General features: G+C 39.3%; 1 protein-coding gene across 1 annotated transcript in view; it reads left to right on the top strand.

Moving 5' to 3' along the window:
- The window catches only part of LOC127168859 (collagen alpha-1(XXV) chain), a 177869-nt gene extending 167698 nt beyond the window's left edge, over window positions 1-10171 (top strand). Inside the window, exon 4 of the mRNA XM_051115957.1 lies at window positions 10126-10171. The gene's annotated coding sequence lies outside the window, so the exon portion shown is untranslated. The remainder of the gene's footprint in view (window positions 1-10125) is intronic.
- The last annotated feature ends 2182 nt before the right edge of the window (window positions 10172-12353 follow it).

Raw genomic sequence — 12353 nt, 5'->3', positions numbered from 1 at the left:
ATAGAAGAAAAAAGATTATAATAGAAATTAGAAAAATACACACACACATATGTATTTTTATTTTCTAATTTAGTGTCTGATGAATGCTTTGTAATGTGTATACTATTGACTAATGTGTGTATGATTTGAAAGCTTTGTTTGATTTTGAGTACAGGTGCAGTAAAGTTTACCTGTTTGGTTCAGATAATTTTGTGTTTGGATGGCTGTGCTAATTGCTTTGAGAACAAGTACACTGTCAGACCGTTTGGACTGTTTTTGTGTGTTTTTCCCCTGTGTTGCCCTTATTTGGTCTTCCTGTTCCGTTTCTCGTTTATTACGTCACTGTTTGATTGTTCACCTGTCTCCCCCTGATTGGTTGTGTTCTTGTATTTAAGTTTGGTTGTTTCCTCTGTTAGATCGTCGGTTCTTGTAAGTCATCCAGTCAGTTTGTATGGTTGCTCCGTTTGTTTACGTTGTGTTGCTGGTTCCCTGCTGTTTCCTGTTCATTCCTGTTTTCCTGTGGATTATATTAATAAAACTCTATGCTTTGGACCTCCTCGCTCATCCTCGTCTTTCCCCGCACACAACTCGTGACATACACTGCACTGGAGAAAAGTGTCAAATCGATTGAGAAAAACTGTAATATAGTTTAATTATCATGATATTGATAACGATAAGGCATATCTTGTACAATTATTAATATACATGGAAAGTTTCATATTCATAAAATGAAATGGTCGGACTCCAAACCAATTTTTTCTCACTTTAAAAAGGATTTCAAGCTTTATTGTAATGTTTTACAAAGCTGCACAAGTAAAAAGATGATTAGAGTGTATACCACTGTATGTAAATATGATATTGTATATATATTGTTCCTTGTGACTCTTTTTGTGAGAGTCATTACCATTCTTGGATTAACAATGTGGGCAAAAAGGATGAGAAGAAAAGAAAAGAAGTTGAAAAGCTCCTTAAAGTACCTATCTGACTGGTATGACAATTTTTATTGCAAGAAATGTTTAAGGAATTCTTGCATTGTGATTAGTAATTTGGCTGCTCTGAGAGTGAGGTATATGTAAAGTTCCAGCTTATGGACTATGGTATCAAAGGTTTGTTGACAAAATTAATAGCGCAATGTGAGCTGGTTAGGTCATACAAACTAGGCGAGAAATATTGTGATCTTGTTTTTTTGATAAATCTTTCTATTAAAAATAAATACGTAAAAGAGACCACAGCATCTAGTTGCCTTTTGAAAGCCCAGCTGTCATGAATTATGCCAGCATTTGTCTGTCAACACTTGAAAGTGGTACATGTCTCTAAATGAACAGCGAAGTCAAAACAGTGTCTGATACATCTTGACTCCCACCTGTCTCCTGACTCTTTGAAATGACTTAACCAATTCCAGTAAGTCTTAGAAGGCTGTTAGGAGCTGGAGAGAGAATAAACAATGGGGATTGTGATCAAAGCTGATTTACTTGCAATTAAGATTATATTTAATACAGGAGTGAAATATTCCCAGTTGAAAAAAACAAAACAAAACAAACAAACAAACAAAAAAAAACCCTCTTCCTACTTCACCATGAATTCACATAGTTCCTCCTCTACAAATAAGACAATGGACACTCATTGCAGGGTTAGGTCATATCTAGATAGCACAAGCAGGAGACTATTGTGCCTGCATCATTGTTAAAAGCTGAGAAAACACTGAGAAAAGTGGTTCTATGTACTGGAAAAAGCAAAGAGTTTTGGTATTCCACCTTAACCCCAGCTCTTTCATATGAGTGAGAATGACATCTCACTGCCACATGGCCATCTTCTCTGACTGAGCTAATATCAAACAATAGTTGGTATAATTCAAAACATGGATGCCCTGAAGTCTTAGAGGAGCCAGAATTTCATCCACACACTGGTGAAAGTGTGGGGTGACAGTGCTAGGTCCAAAAGAAAGAATATGGGGAGTATTGGAATGCTTTGCCCCCAAAAACAAATCTTAGGAACTTCCTGTGTTGTGAAAGGATGGATACATTAACGTTTTTGTTATTTGTGTACAATACCAGCCTAGTGTAGTTGAACAGCTTTTGATGTTGGTACAGCACTCTCAGAGAAAAAAAAAAACAATCTGCAGTAAAGTCTTCAAGGTATCTGGTCACCAAAAACAAACAATTAAGCAAGCAAACATCTGTTACCATGTTGATATCAGGAGCAACTATATTATTACATTAACAATCACTAATATTGACAACTCACAACTCCTAAAACAAAACAAAACAAAACAAAAAAACATGATTTTGTAGTCATGAATACAAGCATGTTTTGTTTGTATTATACAATACAAAAACATTTTATATCTGAGAAACTAAATTATTGTTAAGCACATGTACAAATATTTGCAAACATACTATTACCCAGTAAACATTGGTTTAAACATTCTTAGACTCATAGTATTACAGTATATTCAGTGTTACAGTGTAAACATTCATATTAATTTTATATTGTATTATACTTTTATGTTGTTTTATATTTATATATATATATATATATATATATATATATATATATATATAAAAACATACTGGCATCCTGAGACATTTAGATGCAATGAAATGAAACATATTTCAAAATGTTTCACTTGATTTCATACATTTAGTCAGGAATTATAGATTTTTTATATTTATGCAAGTAAAAAAAAAATTACTCATCAGAAATGATCTCTTCCACTGGCTCAAGCCTAGTATCACGTTCTTCTTCCGAGGTAAGTAGCTGAGTGGATGATTATCGTATGAATAGTGCATGCTGCATGTGGGCGTGATCATATTACAGATAATGAGCTCAGTCTAGAAGGACTGGACCTCGCGTAGATTTCATACAGATTACTTTTATACAGAGTGATTTAAGTTTAGTTTCATTATCAGGAAAATTTTTTACAAAACGCCAATGCATTTGTCAACCCCAGAGGCTTAACAGACTGGCCTCCAGGGGGCACTGAGGAAAGATGGGCTCAGGGAAAACTGGAAAGTCCCGGTCAGTATTTAACTTGGTGACGGCACAAGTTACAATCTCCACCAACTCCCCATTTGCAATGGATTAAGGTGGTGAGTCCTCAACCTCTGTATCGATGTACTGTCCACATCAGCCTAAACAGAGGAAGAAAGGGGGAAGAAACTGCAAAGCATGCTTCAATGCCCCAGGAGAACACTGTATTTAGAGTGACGGAGGAGAAAGGGTGAGGCCCATCTCTAACCCTCTGCTAAACTAATATAGACATCTAAACTTCTTAAAGCCAGATGACTATTTCATCATTTAAGTCCTCAGAATTAAATGCAGACAAACAACCAGACAAGTGAAACACTGCCTGGACATTAAGCTGTATATTATAGTAATATATACAATTTAAAAGAATCATGAATAATAGCTTGCAGACACATTAATGTGTTTGCATGCACTCAGAGGAAAGAGAGATGTTGGGACATTTTATGAATGAACACAGCCTACCCCCTCAAGAGCTGACTGTGCGTGTTCCGCTCCCAAACAAACCTCACATAAATCGCATGTATCCCCACCCATGATGTAGTGAAGGCAAGTAGAACATGTGATGTACAGTAAAATGCAGTCTGTTCATATGCAGGAGACTGAGGTGTTGAGTTCTCAATTTCTTCGGTATCAGTGCTAACAACTAACCTCCTCAGTGGAAGATAGCTGAAGCACTGAGCTCTCAGCATTGAGCTAGATCTATATATTGTTGTGATTGCACACTAGCACTGACAGACAACAGATATTGCAGACTGACACACACACAGAGCACTTGAAGACACAGAAGGTAACATTGTTTGTTTAGGATTCACCCTGCCAGTAGTGTCTCACCATTTCATTGAATCAATTTAAACATTCTTTACAAGTGCATTGGATGTTATAGGAAGTTTTCCCGGTTCTGGTTAACCTAATTTATGCAACCTTACAATCCTTAAAGGGACCTGAATTATTGAAATGAGATGAGTGAATTATGTGTATGCTGGGTTAAAGCGATGGGTCTTTAATCTAGATTTAAACTGACAGAGTGTGCTAGGAAGACTGCTGCAGAGCCATAAAGTGTTAGACAGTGTTCTAGGTTATTACATGCTTGTTTTTTGTTTTTGTTTTCTCAGAATTTAGTAGTGGGAAACTGTAGTGGAATCCAGTGGACAATAGAGGGTACTTTAGATCAGAAAAAAGAGACATAGAGACGTGTATAGGAAGAGATAAAGAACAATAAATGAAGTTCCAAACTTAGGTTCAGGAGGAGCCTAATCATTCAGTCCTGTCAATCATCATTACGAGCCTATATAAGCAGCTCTCACTGCACCGTCCCAACTTCGGTTCTTCCAGCATACGACCCTGCCCTGTCCAGTGAACAGCCTCCCAGTCCCCCAGCCCGACGAGCTCCCGCACTTCTCCAACTAACAATGCTCTGCAAAGTCACGCTTAATCCGGCTCCACTTAAGTTTTCAACAAGGGAAATCGAGCTCGCCAACGATGTCCCGCAGAATTTGCCCAGCCCCCTCCATCAAACGTGCTTCTCCCGCCCAAGTATCGTAAGTTAGGTATCTGCGCACTACAGCCTCTACAGTTCCTAACGTTATCCAAATTACAGCTAAACCGTTTGGTCCATAAAATTTTCCGCTCTTTATGTAGGAACGCAGACGGTTGCATGTTTGAGGCACGCTCGCCGCATCAAACATGCATTTCCCTCGAAAACAATCACAAATTCAGCTCTGCTTACCTTATCCGTCGCTCCTTCCGGCCCAGTCACTGCTCCGAGCGATTTCACTTTACATCCCGAAAGCGTTTATAATGATCTCATTCTTAAGCGGTATTCCTAAATGTAGAAACTTATTGCATAACTTACAAGTCGTGATAATAGCTCAGTGTTGTGCGCTCCTATTCTACAGCATACGGTAATGATAGACATGTCAATCTAAACAAACTATCCAATTCAACGCGCTCCAGGTTTTAAACGGCGTCCGATTGGTCTCCACATATAATCCCCACTCACTGCATCATGGATCGAGCTCCCTCTGGTCGGATTACTGTTGTTTTTCAAACTATGTTTTTAATTTTGAATCTTCATTGCGGCCCGTCAGGATCCCAGAAGTCTCAGCTTTAGTCAAATAGCACGTCACCCCACCACATTAAAATTGTGATTATTATGCCTTATTATTATTTTTTTTTTTTATACATCTATAATTTATAACATAATGTTTTGTGAAGTTATAATCTAAAACGTTGCATGGTTTACTGGGTTTACCTTTTACATTCATGTAGATGGCATTTTTGTAAACTCTTTGATCTCCAACTAAATCACATTTAATCTGTGCACTTCACTAATTGAGATTTTAATAATATTTATCCTGACTATCCATTATCATGCTTTTTCAGATCTCCATCAACTAAAGTGGTAATTTCCCTTTTCATCCCATGAAAATGAAGCCTTTCAATATGTTAGCAAAGTTTAAAGCTATTGCTAAGAATGACTGAACACGACTATGCCCCCGCTATTTAACAGGATTTAAAATTCAAACTTCTGTCTCCATTTCCCCATTTCAGAAATTTAGGTGACTGGCTCCATATTAAATTTGCCTTTGCAGTAAATTTTAACAATTTTCTTTAAACTAAAATTTGGTCAGCAGTGATCTGCTATTAGTTAAAAACCCATACACCTCCCTGCTTTTAATGCATTCAAAATTTTTTACCCAGTCATCTGGATTCTTATTTGCCATTTCTCAGCAACAGCAGGATTCCCTTTGGGCTGTTGCAATCATTGCAATACTGTGCTATTGACAAACCAACCACAGAGGATTGCAAGAACTACACCAGCCGCTATATTTGGATGTTTTCTCCTTTTTCTGTAAGGTCATGCCCTTCTTGTTCTACACGTATACATGGGTTAATGATAATGTGTACCATGCTGATTTTTACAGAGGTTACATAGATTTATTCTTAACAAGCCCAAACAGACAGTGAAGGAAGGAGAAATTGACTGAGCGTGGACGATTACCCGCTTCCGACCTTCAGGCCGAGTCGTATATTCGTGAAAATAGCTTGTCATGCTCAAAGAAACCCTGTCTTAGAATTGGCGCCTTGCTGGCCAGCTGAGCTTTCTAAAGTCGCACTTAAACTTAAAATGATTTCAACAGCACCGTGAGCCATCCACCTTGAGATTTCTTTCAGGCAACTGTACATCTTGGACCCCCCCTCCTTCTCATAGGGTCTGTCTGCCAGCAAATCTTCAGTATGTCTCTGCTGCAGCAGTGACATTTTCTCACCATTCTCAAATCAGCTCTGTTATCTCTTAGTGACACTGCAGTGATTTACCCCAACAAATCACTTATTACTTTACTGCCGCAGCAGTGAATTCCCCCCTACAAAAAAATGTCCAATTTTACTCTCACATCAGCGATTTCTAACCCATCAACAATTACAGCACTTGCTTTTACTGTCTTCAGTAGAGCTGCTCATAGCTAAACTAAACTTGATAAAACTCTGCACAGTCATTACATGCAATCCAGTCATCACTGATCGGAATTTAACTGAATAGTCATTATTGTTTGCTTCAGCTGATTTACAGCGAAACTTGAATTCATCTCCTTGACAAATTGGCATCATTAATTCTGTTACTTTACTGTCAATCCCGCAAGTCAGTCCAGGGAATTTCTATCGTTTAAAGCTCTGTTAAAATGTAGGGGGGCAATTGATTTGACCTGAAATCACTGCCGCAACAGGGATTTCTCTTTACCACTCTTGCAGCAGACAGTCACCATACTAAGCTCTAATTCTCATTGCCACAACAGTGATTTCTTCCACCATTCTCAGAGAAGATACGATACCAAACTCTATTACTCCCCTCCTCAGCAACGACATCTCCCACCTTCTTGCAGCAGACGTCATACCAACTCCTATTTCTCACTGCCGCAGCAGTGATTTCTCCCACAGCCCTCAGCAGATGTCATACCAAACTCTATTGTTTACTGCCGCAGCAGTGAATTCTCCCACCGGTCTCAGCAGATGTCTAGAGGTCAGTATTTCTTCCACTGGTCTTGGAGGAGTTTCCATTCTAAACACTATTTCTCACCTCCGCAGCAATGACATCCCCACCTCTCTTGCAGCGGATGTCATACTAACCTCCATTTCTCACTGCTGCAGCAGGGATTTCCTCCACTGGTCTAAGAGCAGATATACTAAAACTCTTTCTCACCTCCACAGCAATAACCTCTCCCACTTCCCTTGCAGCTGATGTCATGTTAAATTCCATTTCTCACTGCCGCAGCAGTGATTTTGCACAGCACCCTTGCAGCGCCCTGACTAATCTTCATGTATATATTTTCTTCCAATTTTGCTAGAGCAGAGATTTCTCCTCCAATGAAAATTTTACTTTACGTCACTGCCACAGCAGTGCTTTCCCACCCCTCTCCTACAGAAGCGGTCTCGTTTGTTAGCCCTTCACCTGCCTTATATTGCCCCAACGCGGCAACAGGGAAATGTTTTCTGCACATTCTTGGGGGAGAGAGATAGAATCAACAAAGGTTTTGTCTACTCATATCACAAAAACTACTCACAGTTGATTGCCCAGCTTGCTGTCTCTTGTAAGCACATTTGGGGGGTCGAACTCAAGCCGAGCCTCTGGTTCGAGCCTCCATTAAGGACAGCAAGCCAAGTTTGTCTACCAATGCCCATCAGGACTGGATGGGCAGGCGAACTCGTGAAATGAAGTTCCAAACGTAGGTTCGGGAGGAGCCTAATCATTCAGTCCTGTCAATCATCATTACAAGCCTATATAAGCAGCTCTCATTGCACCGTCCCAGCTTCAGTTCTTCTGGCATCCCTCCACTTCCCCTTCTCCTCCTCTGTTTCTGTTATTTTCCCTCTAGGTAATATCGTAATGGGGGGTCGAACTCTGCGCTCAAGCCGAGCCTCGAGTTCGAGCCTCCATTAAGGACAGCAAGCCAAGTTTGTCTACCATTGCCCATCAGGACTTGGATGGGCAGGCAAACTCGTGAAATAAGTGTTCAGTAATTGCGCTGCATGTGCATCCTGATGTCTCACCTTAAAACATTTACGATATAACCATCTGTTACCTGGTGTCAGAAGTGAGATCGCCGACCTGTAAAGAAAACAAAGTAGTAGAAAAAGAGTGATGCTGGACATTTACGTTTTTACATTTACGTGTCGACGGGACAACTCTCTCCACGGTTGACCTGTCAACAGAGTTTCTCCTAAAGTCCATCAAAACCTCTTTTGTCTTACCCACATTGAGGGACAGGTTATTAGCGCCACATCATTCAGCCAGCTGTGCCACTTCCTCTCTGTAGCATGTTTCATCATTGTTTATGATGAGGCCTACCACAGTTGTGTCATTAGCAAACTTGATGATGTGATTGGAGGTGAACTTGGCAGTGCAGTTGTATGTCAGCAGCGTGAAGAGCAGCAGACTGAGCACACAGCCTTGTGGGGAATCTGTGCTCAGTGTGGTAGTGCTGGAGCTGTTGCCACTGACACGGACTGACTGAGGTCTTCCTGTTAAAAAGTTCAGGATCCAGTTACAGAGGGAGGTGTTAAGGCCCAGCAGGTTTAGTTTGTGGATGAGCTCCTGTGGGATTATTGTGTTGAATGCTGAGCTGAAGTCGATGAACAGCATTCTTACATAAGAGTCTTTCTGTTCTAGGTGAGTAAGAGCTAGGTGGAGAGTGGTGGATATTGCATCGTCCATGTAACGGTTTGGATGGTATGCAAACTGGAATGGGTCCAGCGTGTTTGGGAGACTGGACTTGATGTGATGCATGACTAACCTTTCAAAGCACTTCAAAGCACTTCATCATGAATGGGGTCAGTGCTTTGGGACAATATTCATTCAGACAGGACACAGGTGACTTCTTTGGTACTGGAATTATGGAGGTGGATTTGAGACACGTGGGGATGACTGCCTGGCTCAGCGAGGTGATGAAGATGTCTGTTAGGACATCCGTCAGCTGTGCAGCACAGTCTCTCAGTACACGGCCAGGTATGTTGTCAGGGCTCGCAGTAGGGTGACCACCCGGAATTAGGGATGTTGCGGGACATAGATGTGATTTTGCGGGACATAGATGTGATTTTGTGGGACACCTGTGAGACAGATTTTCTGCAGTTATGTACTATGTAAATTCTGGTTACATCCATTGTCATATGCGCTGATCTGTGTTTCTGAGCAGGCACTTGCAAGCGAGAGACAGTGCGTCTTTTTTATGAGAGTAAAGAGAATCCACCTGCAAGAGATGAGATTGTGCTTGCACATTTTGATGCGCCCCACATTACAATGATGTGCTCTAGACATTTGTCATTAAAATAGCGCCATAGAAACCGCCTCAAACGAACTATTAAAATAAGAAGAAAGTCGCGTCTGAAAGCTGCATCTATTTTCTTTGAATGGAGAATATTGTGTTTTTCCGCATGCGTTCGACCATTTCCGTCTGTGGTTCTAGATCACTTGATGAGGTCCGCAAATCCTTTGCAAAGAAACTATGCCGCAAAAAGAATAAATAAAAAGTATTCTTAAAAAGGCAAAAGAACGCATGGATGTTTTCTTAATATGATGATATGAAAAATCAACAGACTGATCGTCTGTCGTTTGGAGATGTGTGGAATTTCTGTGCAGGTGTGTCATTCTGTATCTTAAATCGTGAGTAGTTGAGTGCATCTGGCAGGGATATGTCATCGTCACTGGCCTGTGGCAGGGGCTTGTAGTCAGTGATGGTCTGAAAATACAAAAATAAAAAATACAAAAAAAAAAAAAATAAATAAATTAAATAAATAAAATCACCCAGATGCATTACTGACACAATATCATTGTGTTTTCAGACGACACGTTCATTCATTAATTTATTAATTAATTAATTTATTTATTTATTTCAGTCTTCTAATATTGAGATGCTACCCCTAATCTACTCTTCACACATAACTTGTTTTTAAATTGCATGCTACCTCTGAATGTAATAGATATACATAAAGAGGAAATTTAATAATTATGAGGTAGCATACAAGACAAGAGCATTAACCGGAAAAAGCCTTCACCATGTGCATGAAGTGCATTTTAAATTTACTCATGATAACAGTATTTAAATAATGTTTTCTCACCTGCTATAGGTCCACCAGGCAAAAGGGGAAGAAGAGGACGCAATGGAGACCCCGGTGAGTGTGTTTTAATTCTGTTTGTGTGGTATTACACTGATTTTCTAGTTCAGTGGCCAAGTTTTTAAACTAAATCACGAAAATGATTTGTGGGCCACAATCTAAGGGACAGTTAATAAATGTTCCCCTTAACCACAATTTCCAAGTGCTTGAGGAATCTTTGAGAACAATTACATGTTGGCATTGAATTCTGTAACATTCCGAAGGGTTTGGTTTATTACATTAGCTGTTACCATTGGTTCTGTTTTTACTGGACCTCTAGTTTGAGGTGCAGACATAGGCCAGCCACACAAATCCTGTTCATATGGGCCTAGACACATATAGGTGGTCACCCAAACACATAGCTCCAGGATCACATTAAATAGAAGAAAAAACAAATCTTCAGTCTAAATTATGCATTTGCAGAATATTAGTGGTAGGCTGAAGCGGAATATGTGGATTATACAAGGACTACCCTCTCTACTCTCCAAAAAAACAAATTCTAATGAATGCATGTAAAAGTGCAATTCTGCATTCTGCAGGAGCTTGTCTTGTAAAATCTTTAAATATGTGTGACACATTGGATTAAAATTATAAAATTAGAAATATACTAAACAATGTTTTAATTTAATAAATAGATAATAAAAAGTTAAATGTTTTGTGGGTAAACATCAAAATCTAAAGAGGAACAACAGGGCAATCCTTCTGTTATGCAGGAACAATAGCCTCATGGTCTTTGCAGAAACAGCATGGTGTATGGCTGTGATGAAAAAGCATACCCTCATTAGCCACTATCTAGAGTCACATCAGCAAAAACTTGTCTATGACCACACACACAAACGAATCACTTGATCCTCACAAAAAGACTTCTTAAGTGTAGCTGTTTCCTCTTACTTAAACATACCAATTATCCATTTGTGCTGATTTGTTACATAGACTCACCCTCATAGAAACTATGCATGTTCTCTTTGAAGTAAAGACTTGTATGTCTATGTGAGCATCTTGGCACTCTAGGGTTTGTTGTTGTTGTTTTTTCCTCACTTAGACTCACATACAAATAAAGCTTCTTTCCGACTTTCATCAGAAAACAAATTCAGTGTCTGTGCTCCCTGCTGAAAAATTCAGCATAAGGTATTTTGCATGCTGGGACCGGCATAGGATGTTGGTTGCTGATTTGCTGGTCCCTAGCATTGGATGCTGGTTGCAGGTTTGCTGTATCCCAGTATGGGATGCTGGTTGCTGGTCCCCAGCATTGGATGCTTGTTGCTGGATCCCAGCATGGGATGCTGGTTGCTGGTCCCCAGCATTGGATGCTGGTTGCTGGTTTGCTGGTCATCAGCACAGTAAGCAGGTGTGGTATGTTAAGGTATGTTTTGCATGCTGGAACAACCTTGGGATTCTGGTGGACCATTATTCTTTTGGGTGCTGATATGATCACAGCAAGACCATAACAAAACTTGACTACAGTATGTGTTACATATCATGTTTCTTAGTGTGTTAGTTTTCCAAATTAATTTTAATGAGTTATTTAATAAAGAAAAACACATGTTGCTGGTTATGTTTACACAGTAAAATCCCCAGTGTTAAACACACACTGCTCAGTTTTAATATGGTCCTGATATATAAAGATTAAAAGCAGTGTTATATTTAGTGAAATAAAGTAGATTCACTCTACAAGTGATGACTGAGCATTAGTAATGACACCTACGGTTGACAAGCAGAATTACAGAGGATAAGAGGAACAGCAAGAACTGAAAAAAGTGAAGAGGTGAGCAGAAACACAACATCTCACAAAAGGATGATTAAACAACTCCAAATACAGCATTACCTTATTCACTTATTACAAACCAGTTTGGTTTTATTTCTTTCATATGGTACATGTACAAATGTTGCTGAAGGAGACAATTATTATTTTTTTTTAAACATTTTACCAGTTTACCAGTGATATTGATTAATAATGTAATCATAACTAAAGCAATTCAAATTTTCAGTTCTACTTTCAGAAGAGGAAGCAAAAGAAATTACAAAGTTATAATATCATTTAAAATCATATGTTTTAACCCTTACATCTTTTTTCCTTTGCATCATTAATGTATTAAATAGAATTATGCAAGCAAAAGCTATGTTTGTCCCTAAAACACTGCTTGCATACAGACAGCTGGCCTACTGCTACTAAACCCTGCAAGAACATGCTGTGAACTAGC

Source organism: Labeo rohita, chromosome 7 (assembly GCF_022985175.1).
Source record: "Labeo rohita strain BAU-BD-2019 chromosome 7, IGBB_LRoh.1.0, whole genome shotgun sequence".
Lineage (NCBI taxonomy): Eukaryota > Metazoa > Chordata > Actinopteri > Cypriniformes > Cyprinidae > Labeo > Labeo rohita.
Note: the sequence above shows the minus strand (reverse complement) of the source record. Positions and strands in the feature narration are given on the sequence as shown.